Source organism: Quercus robur, chromosome 3 (assembly GCF_932294415.1).
Source record: "Quercus robur chromosome 3, dhQueRobu3.1, whole genome shotgun sequence".
NCBI lineage: Eukaryota > Viridiplantae > Streptophyta > Magnoliopsida > Fagales > Fagaceae > Quercus > Quercus robur.
Window position 1 is genome coordinate 10,479,189 of NC_065536.1, and position 19,266 is coordinate 10,498,454.

At 44.3% G+C, this 19,266-nt stretch overlaps 1 pseudogene; it reads left to right on the plus strand.

Annotated features, from left to right (window-relative positions):
• Nucleotides 1–19,266, plus strand: part of LOC126717009 (non-functional pseudokinase ZED1-like) — a 90,367-nt pseudogene that overhangs the window by 70,410 nt on the left and 691 nt on the right.

Here is a 19,266-nt window from a genome sequence, read left to right on the forward strand (position 1 = left end):
TTTACTCACGTCGACGTGCAAACTCTTCTAACCTTCGAGCTGCCGCTGACGATTCTGGACCCCCACAGTATAAGTGAAGGGTTTCAAGGGTGATCAAGTCCCTGCACTTACGGTCTTCCAAAGGGATATCCAGAATTCGTTGGATGAACTCCTCTTGCTCGTCAGTTATGTGCGGACGGGTATAGGCTGAAAGAAATAAAAAGCAAGTGTTAGTAGCGTCGCTTCAAAAAACAGGAGGAATATAGTTGACGGGATCAACCTGAGTCCCTGACAAAGGCCCAGGTGTTGTCAAAATAGCCGCGGGGCATCGTCGCCCACTCCTCCTGACGGCAAACCCAATCCGTCCCTTCAACAAAAAAATACCTACTCTTCTAGTTCCTATTTGAATTTGGCATGTCTGACACAAGCCGTAACCCTTTCTCCCGGGCATTGAAGTGATATGTCCTCTTAGACGAGGCGATATGATGGGGCCTATAACAATAAAAAAATTCTTCTAGCGTGAGCTGACGGTGTCCTCCACTAAAACTGCCCCATAGGATTTCAGCTCCTATGAAAGTCCTCCAGGTGTTTGGGGCAATTTGGGTGACGGATATGCCCAAGAAGTCAGCAAGTTGACGGTGTAGAGCCATCAATGGTAACCTCAGGCTCGCAGTAAACATGGCATCATACATGCCAACGTCAGCTGTCCTCCCGGAGTAACACCTCTCATTCTCTCTAGGGAGATTGATTGGGATGTGGTCTGGGATTTGGTAACGAACACGTAACTCCCTAAAAACTTTACCACTCATCCTAGACAAAAATTTGTTGACGGCCCAATCCTCAGGAAGAATGAAGGGACGGTTATCTCCGGGACCCTCCAAGGTTCCTTCACTGGATCTCTCATCCCCGTCACTATCCTCTCCGTCAACATCCATTTCATCCCCGTCGTTTCCATCCCCTCTTTCCTCATCCTTATCTCCCTCAGCGAAACTCTCATCGCCGTCAGGAGATTGGGCTGACGTCTCTCTCTCTGACGGAAGGGAAAAGTCTGACTCATTTCCAGAACCAAAGGTCTCGTCGTAGCCCGCTCCTTCGCGGACTGACAACTCCTCACAAGACGCGTCACTTGACATCTGACTCCCTACAAGTGACGGATTCAATCTAAGTACCTAGACTGACGTCCTCACTAATGAGGCAAAAATAAAAAAGAAGAAAGAAGAGAGGAGATGAAAACTTGCCGGTATGGTGGCCTTCTGGATGGCTCTAAAGACAGTGATGGATAAGCTGACGGAAGTAAAGCTGGCGAAAGGTGGGCGAAGGTGTCTCTCTCCAAAAGATCAGCAGGGTTGAAATAATGGAAAATGAGGGGGAGGTGCTATTTATATATGGGGAAAAATGCGCGGAAGACGAAGCGACGTCTCATCAGAAGCAGAGCCAATAGAAACGAGCCACCTGTCCAAAGCATTAAATACACAGATCCATGCGAACAATATCCCTGCCTCTTTAGAAAACAAACTCCATAACCCGTCAGTATAGAGTCTAACGGAAGTATGGAGTAAGGGGCAAGTGATGAGGATAAAATAAGTGGACAAGGGTGACAGGACATGCTTTGGACAAGGGTGACGAGATGTGTTTTGCCGTCAGCATTTCTGAAGGGCTTACGGGGATATGGAGTGAAGGAACTCCACATGTAGAGTACCATAAAGCTGGACATCCTGAAGCTGATGGTGCTTAATCTGACGGAACAACTTAGACTAACGGCGTCAGTCTATGAATGCGTGATCACCACGTTTGCGTGTATAAGTAAATGACTTACTCCCCAGGCTTCATGAAATCTAAGGACTCCTATATTGAAAGAATCCTGCAAAATACGCCTAAGGGGACTCCTATAAGGAAAAGACTTCTACTCCAAGGAAAAGGGGGCAAGCCCTACTACTATAAAAACCATGCTCCCTCACAAACCAAGGTACGCATAATTGACCCTCTCTAGCACTCTAAAGTAGTGAGAATAATTCTGACTTGACGTTCGGAGGGTGTTTGGCCGGTACCACACCGGTACTCTCTGCTAGGCCCTTTCTTTCCATTGTGTAGGTGCTGTTTGTAGTGCGCGAGGACTGTGTGGCTTACTGGTGATATTTTCGGCATCATCAATATCCTTACTAGGAGTTTTTCATGATTTGGCAAAAATTAAAGCAAATTCTAAGATAATGCCTAAACATTCAATATTTTTATTTAAAAAAATGTAAATTTAAACATATCAAGAAAATATTTATTTGCTATTAATTAATAGTTAGTATGTGAATGATTTTCATATACTAAATAGAATACAAAGTTTTTCTTAAAAAATACAAAATAATTGGATTTAAATATTAATTCTAAACAGTAAACACCACATCACATCACAAAATGGAATCATTTATGAAATTAACTAAAATAAAAATAATTAAAATTTTTTAAAATTACTTTAATAAATAACAGTAAAAAAAAAATTCCACATTATAAAGGAACAATGGCTTCTCCTTTTGAGAGTGATTTATCAACTAAATCAACAAATCTTGTGTACTTGCAAATTATCTTTAAAGTTTAGGGATTGCAAATTCCTTTGAGGTTGTCTTTGTTTTAACTTCAATTATCTTGTGCACTTGCAAATTATCTTCCATTAGCTTGTGATGAAAATTCCATTTGAGTTCTAATTTTAACTTTAAAACTATTTCATCAAATTGTCATATATTTGTTTAATCTTTAAGGGAAGTAATCTGTGGGGACCGGCCCAGAATAACAAGTTGGCTGGGCCTTGGACCCGTCCGAGGACAATCCCTTCCGAGGAGACGTCGCGGCCCGTAATCCCTGCCCAAGCTAACTAGGCAAAGAAAACACGTCCGATGAGTAATTCCTCCTCGGACACCCCGAAGTCCGTAATCAATGACGCGTCCCAGTTACTGTAGCCCTCACTCCAAACACATAAAAAGAAAGAAGGCTCAAAATATCCCAGTAAAGGCTGTCACCACCACATTAAATGCACCACAACTACTCTCCTGGCCGCATTAATGAGGAGAAGACCCCTGAACAGTATTACCTTGGTCACTGCAACTCACAAAGAACTGGTAAGGGCGTCTGATGGGACAGGTGCTCAAGTGGGAGTTTGGATGATCAACAAGTGTAGGGCCCAGATGATAAGAGAGGGCCTATATCATATGTAAGAGTCCCCCAGAAAGGGGGACGGAAAAAAAAGGGGAGGAGAGAAGAGAGAAAAGGAAGTGAAAGTTCAAAAACGTGTACAAAAACACTTTTGAACGTTTAGACCCCCAAAAACCAATTTAATCAACACACGCAATATGTTAAACAACTAGTGTGCGGAAACTTAACATATGCTATAACATGGAATTGATTAAACAACTATCTAAGCCACAACAAAATAAACCACAGCAGATAATGTAAGGGCAGAGATAGAGAGGAAGGAAGATGCAAACACAGCGATAACACCAGATATGTTATCGAAGAGGAAACCGAAGACCTCGGCGAAAAACCTCTCCGCCGCCCTCCAAGCGGTAATCAATCCACTAGAAAATACAGTTGGGATACAAGGACAGCAATAGACCCTCCAAGCCTAATCTACCCAATGCACCTAAGCCCTCCAAGCTTCTTGCTCCAACGAGGTTGCGCCGAACCTTTTTCTTTTCTAGCTTTCCGGATTCCGCTACTACACCGTAGCATCAACCAATGAATATTGGCTCCTTCCTAACTGCTTCCCAGAACTCCAAACGACTGTCTCACAGAGATGATAATGGTGAGAACCAGGTTTGGTATAATGGCCTCTCAAGGATTTGACAATGGAGAGGAAGAGAGTGAGGGATTTTGATGAGACTCTAAGGTAGAGATTGTGGGTGAAACAATCTGGTTTTTCTTTAGGGTTTCTCTCTCAAAATTCTCTCTGGAAGCTCTCTTTCAAACGTGGGTTAAAAGGGTATTTATACTGGAGTGAAGAGGAATGCGAAACGTCAGGTTTTTCCAAAACAGGGGTGGCTCGCGGCTTGACCTCGCGGCTTGACTAAGTCGCGAGTTCCAGTCGCGAGTTAACCGTATGGCCAGTTGTCCTGTTTTGTCCTGTAGTGCTCCAGCTAGCATGACTGTTCATCTTCCAGCATGCTTGGCACGTGTGCATCTTCTGGCGGGTTGAAGCCGCGAGTCCAGCCGCGAGTCCCAGCCGCGACACTCTGTTTTCTTGCACACTCTTGAGCAATCTTCACACTATCTCACTCACTACCCTTACAACAATCCCACCTAAATACAGGGTTACTAAATGCTGAATTACAAGCAAATTTGGCACGGAATAAAGTCAATTAGATGGTTGAATAAATTCAACCTTACAGGAAGAAATCATTGTATGAGAGCAGATCCATGAATAGAACTTCCATTTCCAGATACATTTTCTTGATTCACGTTTCTACATCCACTTAGAACATGCAACGAACCGTTTGAGCCAACTGGAACCAAGTTCTTCAGCCCATACTCTACAAACTTCATTGTGTGGGACTTCTTGGGCCGGGGCCTGATCGTCCAGGACCGGGTTAACGAAAATCGTGTCCCTACAATTGGCGCCGTCTGTGGGAAGAGCTAGGGCATCAGCTAGCACAACGGTCGAGCATGGCAGAACCAGGTCCACACCAAGAGAATCCTCACCAGGCTAACTCCCAACAGACACAACCCGTTGAGTCCCAGAGGCAAAATAACCCTGCCAACCCAGGCGGCAGAGGGAATCGTGAGGGAAGTGTGCATACTATCCATACGAGCCAAAGTCACACTCGGATAGGTAATCACGTATCCCAGAGGCGAAAAAGTCATCAGGCCATGCAGCAAGAGATTGACGACTTGAAAAGGAAGTTACAACGTGTGCAGCGAAAACGATCCCCCTCTAACTCAGATGAGTCCTCTAATGGGGAGGACGCGAGTTACCAACGGAGATCAAGGACCCCCCTAAGTGAGACCTTTTCCTACGAAAAGGAACCGCGCCCTGTACAGAAATATGAGAGCCCATCCAGCAAGGGCTTGGGAAACGATGCTATGAAGAGGGCGCTAGACCAGGTTTCAAGGTCACCCTTCACGTATAGAATCGAAGGGGCTAAGCTGCCTCGACGCTTCAACCAACCAGCGTTCGCCATCTATAACGACTGAGCAAACCCGGTGGAGCACGTGAGTCAATTTAACCAAAAAATGGCTATCTACTCGCAAAATGAAGCCCTGATGTGCAAAGTCTTCCCGTCCAGCTTGGGATCAATGGCGATGAGGTGGTTCAACAACCTGAAGACAAATTCTATAGGCTCATACAAGCAGCTCACTCAGGCTTTCTGCTCCCGCTTTATTACAAACACAAGAGTCTCTCGACCCCTCAGTTCGTTATTGTCCTTATCCATGCATGAGGGAGAGACCCTGAAAGCATACTCGGATAGATATTGGGAGGTGTATAACGAGTTGGATGACAACCATGATGATGTTGCTATCAGCACATTCAAAAGCGGTCTCCCCACCGAGCATGACTTAAGGAAGTCCCTCACTGGTAAACCAGTCGCCAATGTTCATCAGTTGATGGATAGGATCGACAAGTACAAAAGGGTGGAGGAAGATCAGCTGCAAGGAAGGGGAAAGGAGAAGGCCATCCCCTCCAAAGCAAACGATTTTAGGTCGGAACGATATAGCCATAACCAGCCGAAGAGGGATTTTTCGCAACAGGCTGGACAGAGTAACACGCAAACGGTGAATGCCGTGTTCAGGGAGCCAGTACAACAGGTGCTGGAGAAAGTAAGGAACGAGCCCTATTTCAGATGGCCAGGAAAGATGGTTGGAGATCCTTCCAAACGTAACCAGAACCTGTACTGCCACTATCATCAGGACCATGGGCATACCATTGAGGATTGCAGGAATCTATGGAATCACCTAGATCAGTTGGTCCGAGAAGGGAAGTTACGTCATCTTCTGCACCACTCGAGCGGCCATCCCCATCAAGCAATGCAAGAGCCTCGAAAGGATGTGTCATTAAGACCCCCCACCGGAACGATACATGTCATCCTCGCTGCACCAGGAAGAACTGGGCCACCCCTCCCCAGGGTACTGGCTGTTGATCGGCTCCCCTCCTCGGACAGGCAAAGGGAACCCAAAAGGTCTAAAAAGGGAAACTCTTTGATACTGGGATTCTCGGACGAGGATAAGAGAGGAACTATTCAACCTCACGACGACGCCTTAGTGGTCACGTTAAGAATTGGAGGATTCAATGTGAAAAGGGTGTTAGTAGACCCAGGGAGTGCGGTAGAGATAATGTACCCTGATCTATACAAGGGGCTGAACTTGAAGCCGGAGGATTTGACAGCTTGTGACTCCCCCCTTATTAGCTTCGAAGGGAAGACCGTTATGCCAAAGGGCCAGATCAGATTACCCATACAGACTGGATTAGAGGTGGTGGAGGTAAATTTTATCGTGGTCGACGCTTGTTCACCCTACACCGCGATAGTTGCCAGGCCATGGATCCACGCCCTAGAAGCCGTATCCTCCACACTCCACCAAAAAGTAAAATACCCATCTGGAGGACAAGTAGAAGATATTCATGGAGATCAGGCCACGGCCAGACAATGTATGGTGGCCGCCATCTTACATCGGTCCCGTGCCGAGTCCTCGGCCCCTGAGAACTTATAGCAGCCAGCTGCCTCGGCAGGGCAAGGCGATGGGCTAGCCGAGGAGATAAGGTGTGAAAGTTTAGATAAATTCACTGTCAACGATGATCCGGAGAAGTTTTTCCAGGTCAGCTCCGAGCTACCCCCTCAAGAAAAAGAGGAACTGGTCAGATTCCTCAGAGGAAATGTCGATGTGTTTGCATGGGACGCCTATGACGCCCCGGGAGTTGATCCTAGCCTTATTTTTCACCACCTGAACGTTAACCCCTCTTCCACTCCGAAGAAGCAGCCACCCCGACGCCCCTCAAAGGAACATGCTAGTGCCGTAAGAGACGAAGTGGCAAAACTGAAAAAAGCAGGGGCTATTAAAGAGGTCTTTTACCCCGAATGGTTGGCAAACACGGTGGTGGTAAGGAAGAAAACGGAGAAGTGGAGAGTCTGCGTGGACTTCACGGACTTAAACAAGGCGTGCCCAAAAGACCCATTTCCCTTACCACGAATAGACCGATTGGTGGATGCAACCGTGGGTCACCCTCGAATGAGTTTCTTGGACGCCTTCCAGGGCTATCATCAGATACCCCTTGCATTAGAAGATCAGGAGAAGACGGCTTTCATGACGCCCATCAGAAACTATCACTATAAGGTGATGCCATTTGGACTAAAGAACGTAGGGTCAACCTACCAAAGGATGATAACCAGGATGTTCGAGCCACAGCTGGGCAAAATCATTGAGGTTTACATAGACGATATGGTCGTAAAGAGTAAAGTAGTGTCCGAGCACGTGAAAGACCTTGAAATAATCTTTGCTGCCTTAAGGGAGCACAAGCTGCAGCTCAATGCTTCCAAATGTTCATTCGGGGTCAGGTCGGGGAAATTCTTGGGGTATATGGTAACCCATAGGGGAATAGAAGTAAGTCCCGATCAAATCAAAGCAATTAACAGCGCAATTAACAGCCTATATACTCCTCGGAATCCAAAAGAGGTGCAGAAGCTCACAGGCGTGGTCGCAGCATTAAACAGGTTCATATCACGATCAGCGGATCGATGTCGACCTTTCTACCTCCTGATAAATAAGTGGAAAGGGTTTGAATGGTCGGAGGATTGTGTTCGGGCCTTCCAGCAACTTAAGGAATACCTATCACGACCACCCATCATGTCCAGCCTTGAGGCAGACGAGGTACTGTTTGCATACGTCGCTGTAGCTCCCCATGCTATAAGCCTGGTACTGATACGGGATGATAATGGGGTGCAGCGACCGGTTTACTATGTGAGCAAATCATTACATGAGGTCGAGGTGCGATATCTGCCTTTGGAAAAGGCAATTCTGGCGATAGTACATGCCACCCAAAAGCTCCCTCATTACTTTCAGGCGCATACGGTCATCGTTCTAACTCAGCTTCCCCTTCGAGCGGTGCTTCGAAGCGCCGACTACACAGGAAGGATCGCCATGTGGAGTGCGCTTTTGGGGGCCTTTGATATTAAATATATGCCCAGATCCTCCCTCAAAGGTCAGATCCTCGCAGACTTGGTCGCGGAGTTTGCTGAACCCTCTATAGAAACAATAACCGAGAAGAAAGACATGGATGGAAAATCGGTTGGTACAATTTCAGCAGGGGGAACCTTGCATTGGAAGGTCTACGTGGATGGCGCGGCCAACCAGAGAGGATCTGGAGTTGGGATAGTTTTAATATCGCCGAACGGTGCTACCATTGAAAAATCACTGAGACTCGGGTCCTCGGCCACAAACAATGAAGCCGAGTACGAAGCTTTGCTTCAAGGGATGACGATGGTTCAAAGATTGGGTGGAAGGGTAATAGAAGCATTCTCGGACTCCAGATTGGTCGTCGGCCAAGTGATGGGTGAGCTGGAAGCTAGAGATGCTAGGATGCAAGAGTATCTAGGACAAGTCAAACGCCAAGAGACGAGTTTTGAGTCCTTCAATCTGACGCACATTTCCAGGAGCGTAAACACCCATGGGGACTCGCTGGCCACTCTCGCCACGTCCTCGGCGCATAATCTACCGCGAACGATCCTTGTCGAAGATCTAGTCCAAGCAAGTCCCATTAGAAGAAACCCGGCCCAGGTCCATCAGATCAGAGAGAGTCCCAGCTGGATGGATCCCATAAAAAACTTCCTCCAAGACGACATCCTACCAGAGGAAAAATTGGAGGCCGAGAAGGTACGGAGGAATGCTCCTCGGTTCTGGCTATCTAAGGACCACAAACTATATCGGCGCTCCTACTCTGGGCCATACTTACTCTGCATACATCCAAAAGAAGCCGAGTCCTTACTTGAAGAGTTACACGAGGGGATTTGTGGAAGTCACATCGGAGGAAGGTCGCTGGCACACAGGGCACTCACCCAAGGATATGGTGGCCGAACATGCAAAGAGAGGCCCAAGAATACGCCAAGAAGTGTGATCAGTGCCAAAGATTTGCCCCAAACATCCACCAACCCGGAGGGGTCCTCAACCCCCTCTCTAGCCCCTGGCCGTTTGCACAATGGGGTCTTGATATTGTCGGCCCTTTCCCCAAAGCTGCGGGGAACAAGCGATACATAATAGTCGGAACCGATTACTTCACCAAATGGGTGGAGACTGAACCTTTGGCCAACATTAGGGACGTGGATGCCCAAAAATTCATCTGGAAGAACATTATTACCCGCTTCGGAACTCCACGCACACTCATTTCGGACAACGGTCTCCAATTCGACAGCAAGAACTTCAGGGAGTATTGCCGCGAGTTTGGGATCATTAACCGATACTCCACTCCCGCCTACCCCCAAGGAAACGGGTAGGTTGAGGCCGTGAACAAGGTCATAGTAAACGGGCTGAAGAAAAGACTGGATGAGGCAAAGGGGAGATGGGTAGAAGAACTCCCACATGTCTTATGGACCTATCGGACAACGCCGCGACGATCAACCGGTGAAACCCCCTTCTCGATGACTTATGGGGCTGAGGCCATGCTCCCAATCGAAAACAACTTTCCCACACTGAGGTCTAACTCATTTACCCCAAACAGTAACGACGAGCTATTGGAAAGAGGCCTAGACCTAGCCGAGGAAAGAAGGGAAAAAGCTACGATCCATATGGCCTATTATCATCAGAAGCTAAGACAGGGATATGATACCAATGTTAAACTACGACCTTTAGCACCAGGTGATCTCGTAATGAGAAAGGTTCTCGGCAGTGCAAAAAACCCCTCTTGGGGCAAGCTGGGGCCCAATTGGGAAGGACCGTATCGCATCACATCCGTGGCCGGGATAGGCGCTTATTATCTAGAAGATTTGGATGAGAAAACTGTACCTCGACCATGGAATGTAAATAACCTAAGAAGATACTATTATTAATGAAAATGGCTTCGCCCACGTTTTGTTTCGTGATTATCCTGTGCCCACTGGTCTATTTCCAACTATTCATAGTTTTAAACAGAACCTAAGTCCTACATGGCTCCTCGGACCACAGACTTAGGGGAAATTATTATTTATGACAATTTATCCAAGTTTTAAACAGAACTTAAGTCCTGCATGGCTCCTCGGACCACAGGCTTAGGGGAAATTATTACTTATGGCAACTATTCATAGTTTTAAACAGAACCTAAGTCCTGCGTGGCTCCTCGGACCACAGGCTTAGGGGAAATTATTACTTATGACAATTTATCCAAGTTTTAAACAAAACCTAAGTCCTGCATGGTCCTCGGACCACAGACTTAGGGGAAATTATTACTTATGACAATTTATCCGAGTTTTAAACAGAACTTAAGTCCTGCATGGCTTCTCGGACCACAGGCTTAGGGCAAATTATTACTTATGGCAACTATTCATAGTTTTAAACAGAACCTAAGTCCTGCATGGCTCCTCGGACCACAGACTTAGGGGAAATTATTACTTATGACAATTTATCCAAGTTTTAAACAGAACTTAAGTCCTACATGGCTCCTCGGACCACAGGCTTAGAGGAAATTATTACTTATGGCAACTATTCATAGTTTTAAACAGAACCTAAGTCCTGCGTGGCTCCTCGGCCCACAGGCTTAGGGGAAATTATTACTTATGACAATTTATCCAAGTTTTAAACAAAACCTAAGTCCTGCATGGTCCTCGGACCACAGACTTAGGGGAAATTATTACTTATGACAATTTATCCGAGTTTTAAACAGAACTTAAGTCCTGCATGGCTTCTCGGACCACAGGCTTAGGGCAAATTATTACTTATGGCAACTATTCATAGTTTTAAATAGAACCTAAGTCCTGCATGGCTCCTCGGACCACAGACTTAGGGGAAATTATTACTTATGACAATTTATCCAAGTTTTAAACAGAACTTAAGTCCTGCATGGCTCCTCGGACCACAGGCTTAGGGGAAATTATTACTTATGGCAACTATTCATAGTTTTAAACAGAACCTAAGTCCTGCATGGCTCCTCGGACCACAGACTTAGGGGAAATTATTACTTATGGCAACTATTCATAGTTTTAAACAAAACCTAAGTCCTGCATAGCTCCTCGGACCACAGACTTAGGGGAAATTATTACTTATGACAATTTATCCAAGTTTTAAACAAAACCTAAGTCCTGCATGGTCCTCGGACCACAGACTTAGGGGAAATTATTACTTATGACAATTTATCCAAGTTTTAAACAGAACTTAAGTCCTGCATGGCTCCTTGGACCACAGGCTTAGGGGAAATTATTGCTTAGGGAAAATTATTACTTATGACAATTGATCCAAGTTTTAAACAGTACCTAAGTCCTGCATGGTCCTCGGACCACAGACTTAAGGGAAATTATTACTTAAGGGAAATCATTTCGAGGTGTGCGCGGAGTCTAGCATTATTACAACCCTTATTCAAACTCGCTGCGCGGCATCCTTTTTATCTCGACCGTTTATATTTATTTATATCATGGCAAACGTTAAATAAAGGGATGGTACCAGCATAATTCATAGAAAACAAAGAGAACATTATATATTAATATTCCGATGTCAATACAAAGAGAGGTCCTTACAAAAGAACATAAAAACAGGACGACTCATTCAAAAAAAAAAAAAAAGAGAAGTACACATTAAAAACCTAAAGACTAAGCCTTAGCAGGAGGATCCTTCTTCTACTCTGGCTGAGAAGGAGAAGCCTCGGAGATAGAGTCTATGGCAAGATCCTTCGCTTTGTCGAGCACAGGGACGGCATCAGGCACCGCCAAGTCCTGCTCAGAAGCCGCTTGGGCGCCGTCAGGATTCTCTCGGATCTCCTGGGGATAAAAGATGCTCTCAGGCAGTCTCAGCGTCGAATCCGCAGGAATTCCTGCAGCGTCAAGGGCGCGAGCCCATGAGATGCTGCAATAGTCCCTGCACACCTCGGGGATCTCCTCGAATAGCCTGGCCTCCGTTTCTTGGACCCCGAGCTAATGAGAAGCTTTCTTTTCAGCCTCTGCAGCCTCTCGGATCAGCTGAGCCTCTTCTTTAACCCGCCGTATCTCGTCCCCAGCTTTCTGCAGAGTGGCCTTGAGTTCCAGCACATTCTGCTGCTCAGTAGCAAGACTGGTTTCAGTTACGTACAGTTTATGGCGCTGATCCTCGGCTTGGGTTTCAGCATTTTTAAGGCCAGCCTCCGCGCTCTTGCGCTGTTTCTCCGATTCTTTGAACTTCTCCGTCAGTTCGAAGATTTCCTGCTTGAGGGATCCCACGGTCTTCTCTACCTCATTCCGAGATTGAACCTCAGCTTCAGCCAAGCTGCGGTTGCTGCGGCAGAACTCCTCAGCCACAAACACCTGCTGGGTGATCTGCCAACAAAACAAAACCAAAGTTAGGGTAGAATGCAACAACGTTGATGGCTAAATAAAAGGGTGCAAGAATGGCTTACCATTGCAAGGTCCCTCTTAAGGGACAGAAAAAGCTCGGGCTGGGAGAACCGCCTGTAAGCCTCCATATCCCGAGGAAGGAGCACTGGCTGCTCCAGGGCCTCAGCTATGTAGCCCGCTCTGCCCTTGTTGTACTCGCGAACAGAGGCAGTATAGGGGATAGCGACCCCGTCCAGCCCCATCTTCAGACTCCATGCGGGGGGAGTAACGCGCACCTCAGCCCGATTCTCCTCATCCCGACTCTCCGTGGAGTTAGCCCTCTTGCTCCTCTTTCCCCGAGTGGCTTTCTGCTGCTTGGCCAGGCGGGGGGCCACTTCACCCTCCTCAGGAACGTCAACTGGCCTCTTCTTTTTTAGGTCAGGGTTAACCTTAAGGCCAGGGTCGGAAGGAACCTGAGGGGCGATGGGAGGAGGGTCCTGGGTTTGTATCTTAGCAGGCGCCTTTGAGGACTGACCCTTTCCTCGGCTGGACATCAGTTCTCTCAAAGATTTTCCCTTGCCAGCCATACTGCCTACTTCCTTGTTTGAAGAATCGTCCGAGCAAGTTATAACGATTGGACCGCCAGCCACGGAGTTGTGATTCTGCTCTCCTTCAGGGTCCGAGAGCTCAACTACGGGGGCTTTGTCAACCTCCTCCTCAAAATAGAACTCGTTTATTTCCTCCTCAAGGGAAAGACGAGATGATTCGGCCTCTTCCTCAGCTGGCACGGCGGCTTCAAGGTCCTCTAGAGGCAGTTGCGCGACCGATGGAGGATCCCGAACCCCAGGTAGCACGACTGGCTTAAGATCTACTCGGGCCAAACACCCAGGCTTGGACACGTCAATCCTAGCTAATCGGGGGCTACCAGCTCTAATGGCGTGGCCAACGGGTTGGAAAGCACGGGTTAGTGGTTGATAGCCCAAAACCAGATGACACGCACGCAGCTGCCCGTCCGTGTGAACGTAGATTTCTGACCTTAAAAGATAATTTAGGGCCGGAACGTTCACGTGGCTCAGCCTGGGAGCAACCAAAGCTTTATCTGCAATACAACCGAGAAGAAAATCAGAATTAAACTGACAGATTTATGACAAATGGAAAAAAGAGTAAGTCCGAGGAGCCAAGCCCCTTCCCTAAAGGATTGGGCCTAAAGGCGCCGCACCTGGGGTTCCTGCCTGAGTTGGACAATGAAGACCATCGCTCCATTCTCCTGAGGCAATGAGGAAGTCATCCTTCATAGTCTTATTGGATATGGGGAGACAGGAGATTACCCTAACCACCTCGGATCGAGACTTAAGGTAATACCCTCCATTCTCGACGTAGTGGCACTCGTACATGCGTACCACGTCATGCCAGGTCAGACCTAGACCCATTCGCTCGTTCAAGACATCTATGCAGCCTAATACCCTGAACATGTTTGGAGCGCACTGGTGTGGCGTCAACCTATGGTGGAACAAGTAGTCCCGGGTAATCCTACGCATGGGGAGCGTCATTCCCCCTTGAATAAAGGCAATCATGGGAATGACCACTTCACCCACGCCTCTATCAAACAGTACTCCTTCTAGGGGACAGTACCGTAGAACCACCCCCGGCGGGATATGGTATTTTGCCCTAAAAGCCTCATGGCAGCCGGAGTGTCTACTAGTTTTTTGAATCTACCCATCTAATCTGAACTGGAGGAATGGAAATAAAGACCGAGGAGAAAAATAAAATCCGAGGAGAAAATCGAAGCGACGAAGCGAACGGAACTTACGGATATCTTCACAAATGGCTGGTGAGGTGGTTGAAGATCTCTTCTAGGAGGGGCGCTTCGCGGAAACGGTTATGAAGATTTGAAGGACGGAGGTGCTTAAGGATTTCTGGGCGCTGGAGTTCTCTGGAGCTCTCTGTTCTGATGTGCGAATAAAAAAGAAAAAAGGATCCTCTCAGGCGCTTTATATAGCAGGAGGGAGAAAGAGAAAATCCCTCCCGCTCACAAATTCAAGGAACAATGCTGGCCGTCAGATCCACATCTCGCCGGTGGATGAAGGAAACATAAAACTGTCTGGAGTAAATGGCCGCGCCTCGTAAATTGTGGCGCGTCAAAAGTAACCGCCCACGCGCGCGGACCAAGGTTTCATCCGTTCCATCCTTCATAAATGTCAAAACCCCGCTTTTCCTCTCGGAAGGAGATCAAAACCGGAGTTTTGAGGGGCTATTGTGGGGACCGGCCCAGAATAACAAGTTGGCTGGGCCTTGGGCCCGTCCGAGGACAATCCCTTCCGAGGAGACGTCGCGGCCCGTAATCCCTACCCAAGCCAACTGGGCAAAGAAAACACGGCCGAGGAGTAATTCCTCCTCGGACACCCCGAAGTCCGTAATCAATGACGCGTCCCAGTTACTGTAGCCCTCACTCCAAACGCATAAAAAGAAAGAAGGCTCAAAATATCCCAGCAAAGGCTGTCACCACCACATTAAATGCACCACAACTACTCTCCTGGCCGCATTAATGAGGAGAAGACCCCTGAACAGTGTTACCTTGGTCACTGCAACTCACAAAGAACTGGTAAGGGCGTCTGATGGGACAGGTGCTCAAGTGGAGGTTTGGATGATCAACAAGTGTAGGGCCCAAATGATAAGAGAGGGCCTATATCATATGTAAGAGTCCCCCAGAAAGGGGGACGGAAAAAAAAGGGGAGGAGAGAAGAGAGAAAAGGAAGAAATCATTGTATGAGAGCAGATCCATGAATGGAACTTCCATTTCCAGATACATTTTCTTGATTCACGTTTCTACATCCACTTAGAACATGCAACGAACCGTTTGAGCCAACTGGAACCAAGTTCTTTAGCCCATACTCTACAAACTTCATTGTGTGGGACTTCTTGGGCCGGGGCCTAATTGTCCAAGACCGGATTAACGAAAATCGTGTCCCTACATAATCATTGCCAAAGTATTTGGGAAAAACTAAAATATAACTTTAGGCTGATTCACTAAACACCTTACGTGAGTATTTATTGGATTTGGAAATATTAAACTTTTTTTTGGTAGAAAAAAAATAAATATTCAACTTTAATAGTTTATATCATGAAACCAACTCTTAGATTTAATGCATTGGTATAAAATTAGGTTTTATTTTCATTGGTAACTGATACAAGACTATTATAAGACCTATTATTTTTATTTTCTTATAGTTTCAGTTGAACTTTTTATCATTGCATGTAATATTTTATGGTTAAGGAAAAGACATCTCTTATTACAAATATACAAAATCAGCCATATGCTTTACAAATATATTATAATCTTTAAGCAATGCTAAGGTTCCTATAAATTTTTTTACATAACCTTTACTGCGTCTGCATTTCTTAAATAAAAAAAAATTTTTAAAAAAAGGTCAACAATCATAAAATTGTAATTCAAACATTCATCTATTTGTTATGTTCTTCAAATCTACCAATAATATTCATTATCATATTAGTTTGTAAAGTTTACGTAATAATATTTGTAATATTTCTTAATATTTTCTTTTTTGTCTTTTGTGATTTTTTTTTTTTTTTTTTTTAGAATCATTTTTTGTGAAATAAATTTACTTAAGAGTTAAAAAAAAAAAAAAAATTTGTTACAAGGGCGAATATTGAGTACTTTAATATAATACCCCTTTTTGCTTTTTTTGCTTTTGTGTGAAAGCAATTGAAGAAGCTTTACCAAACAGATCCCCACCCCTTTTTCTTCAAATCCAGCTAATGTGCCATATCGCCTCTTCAATCCCTTCCTTCACCCATCTGAAATCTCCATGAATCACAGCTCTGTCCGCCTCCTTACTGCAAAACCATCGGTCTTTGGTTTGTTTGGCAGCGGCGTGGGTCGAAGCGGCGGACATTTGGGTTGACGGTTTGGGCTACCGGTGGTCGTAATTTGTGCTATCTGGTGGTCGTAATTAGTGTTACTTAAAAATTTTCAAATTAAATGAAGTGGGTATATATATTTTTCTTATTATGAAGCATTTTCGAAAGCAATTCTATAGTTTTTTTGACACATATAATACTTGAAACTTTATGCTGTTAGCTAATGTTAGGACAAGAATGCTATTTGCACACTTTGTATTAAAATAGAGATTCTATATGCACACTTAGTTTAAGCCTATTAACATTAAAAATTAAAATCTTAGCTAAGAAAAAGGAAAACATAAAAATTGGGAAAACAAAAAGGCTGAGAGCCGTGACGCTGCAACTAATATCAGGTATTCTTCATTATTTTGTTTACCTGCCTGTATTTTGGTTTGAGATTGGTTTCTCCTACAAAGTAACTTCCCACTGTGTGATAGTTTTGTCATGGTTTCTTCATAATATTAGGCTGTAATCTGTATAACAGCTTCAGTGTTTGCTGTTTTATCCTTCTTCATTGTCTTTATCTTTTCTTTTCTTTTAAAAAAGATATCTGTATTGATCTAGTCGAATATCAATTCACTTTCTTTTAGACACATAAGAACCAGACACTCGTTTCTCTCCAAATTTTGATCTTCGGGTCACTTGATGCATGACTTAGTGTTGTATTTACTAATAGAGAGGAAGTTTAATGCTCTCTCTCTTCTCTCTCAAATGCTCTGTAGGATCTTCTATCAAAATATGCTGACATGAGCCTTGAAGAGGGAAGTTCTGTGTTGCTGTCAAAACAATGGCCCATGCAACAGTGAAAGCTCTTCTTTTAGTAATTAGGAGGTGTTAGTGGAACAAGCAACATAAATACACTGTTTTTTGTAAGCAAATCAATGAAGTGTAATCTATGCTGGAAGTGATAGGATTAACATGCCATTTTGAAATCAAAAGTCCATATGTGTGTATATGTATGTGCCTTTCTTCTATGATTAAGCAATTTTGGCTGGGATTAAGTGTGTTGATTCATTAATTTACTGTTTATCCACCTAAAATTTTGAAAATTTTCCCACTTGCAAATAGTTTCTCTTTTGGTGGAAGATCAAGTTAACTTTAGCTGCAGTGGTGGTGACTGAACAGCTCTTAGTAGCTGCAATTATGTAGTAGTATGGAACAAGCAAGCAAAAAGAAAGAAAACATAAATGTCTGTATGAATTTTGGACTTGGATAAAAAAATGATTAAAAAAGGAGGTTCTATTTCATTTCTGGATGACTTGTAATATAACTATGAAAGCTTCAAAGGCAGGATTAAGATCATTCTATTTGAAGATTTCTGTTATTAGATCATATGGTATTTTAAAAAGTCAGTTCTTATTATCTACCACATTTGACAGGACGGCCTTCACATTTCTATGTTACAAATGATTGGGCCTATTATCTACCAAATTGGGTGTGTTCCTGTATTGAACAAAATTAGGTAACTGAAGTTTATGGTACTAATGTTTGGTTCTATTATCTACATACTCTTTTTTACCCTCACGGTTTTCGATTATTATATATGCCTCCATGTCTATGAGCTTTCATAGGTCCAAATTATTATTAACGACAAGTAGAGTTTCTACTTTTAATTCATTAGTTTCTGGATCCATGAGTTGTAACATAATTTTGAATGGTCTGCAGTGGGATACTTCTTTGCTGCATTTTAATTGAGTATTCTTTGTGGATCTTGGTTTATATTTCAATTTCAAACCTGTTTCTTCAAATTATCATATCTTTGTTTAATCTTTAAGGGAAGTATTTATTACAAAAAATATTTTGGAAAAACTAAAATGGCCTCTAGATTAGAGAATATGCAAGTTTGGCTGGAGGGTGCTCCAGACGAAATTGTTCTGCTGTCCTTAAAAGACCTTGCTTTTGATTCTTAATGAATTTGGGAGTTAGAGTGGTCCTAGCCTAGGTAGGTAATGTGAAATGGCTGAACATGATGGATTTCTCATTCATTTTCTATGACTTAAATAGAAATTGTAATACATGATATTAGGGAATTAGATCCCACCAATTATGAGCGAAATACCTAAATTGAGCATCTATGATCCCACAATATATGATCTCTAGGCAAAGATTGATTAGTGACCTTTAAATATCTTAATCTAGAGCCAGACTATAGCCTTTCATGCATTAACATATTAAATGTGTATATTGTTATTCCTATATGTGATCTAAGGGCTTGATGGAGAGGATGAATTCATGTTTGAAAATGAAGAGGAAAGGCAAAGGGGAGACACTATTTACGAGGAATTGAAGAATGTTATTAGAGGGGCTAATTGCCTTTGGCAATGGAAAAAGCAATCCTATCCATATTTTCTCTGCCGAAGAGCTCAGAAGAGCAACAAAAAACTATGACCAATGTCGACATTTTCTGTTGGCTAGTGATTTTGTGACCAATGTCGACATTTTCTGTTGGCTAGTGATTTTGACTTTTACAAGGGTTCTCTAGAAGACCACTTGATTTCAGTTAAAAAGTATAGACATGAAGTTTGGGGATTAAATGACATTATTAAAGACATTGTGTTGGGATCACAAATGAGTGTCCACCAAAATGTTCTGAAACTCTTACGATGTTGCTTAGAGACCAAAAACCCGATTATTGTGTATGAATTTGTAGGGGCCAGAAATCTCTACAATTGTATTTGTATCCCACCAACTAAGAGAGTCCACTTTGAGCCATTACCATGGAAATGCAGGTTAAAGATTGCAATGGGCATAGATAATGCAATTGCATATCTCCATACTTCATTTTCAAGGCCTACAATCCGTAGAAATGTTAGACCGCACACCATTATATTGGACAATAACAATGTTGCCAAACCGAATGATTTTTCACTCTCCATGTGTATTCTTGAAGGACAATTGCATGTAGAAAATGATATATGTGGAACAACAGGTT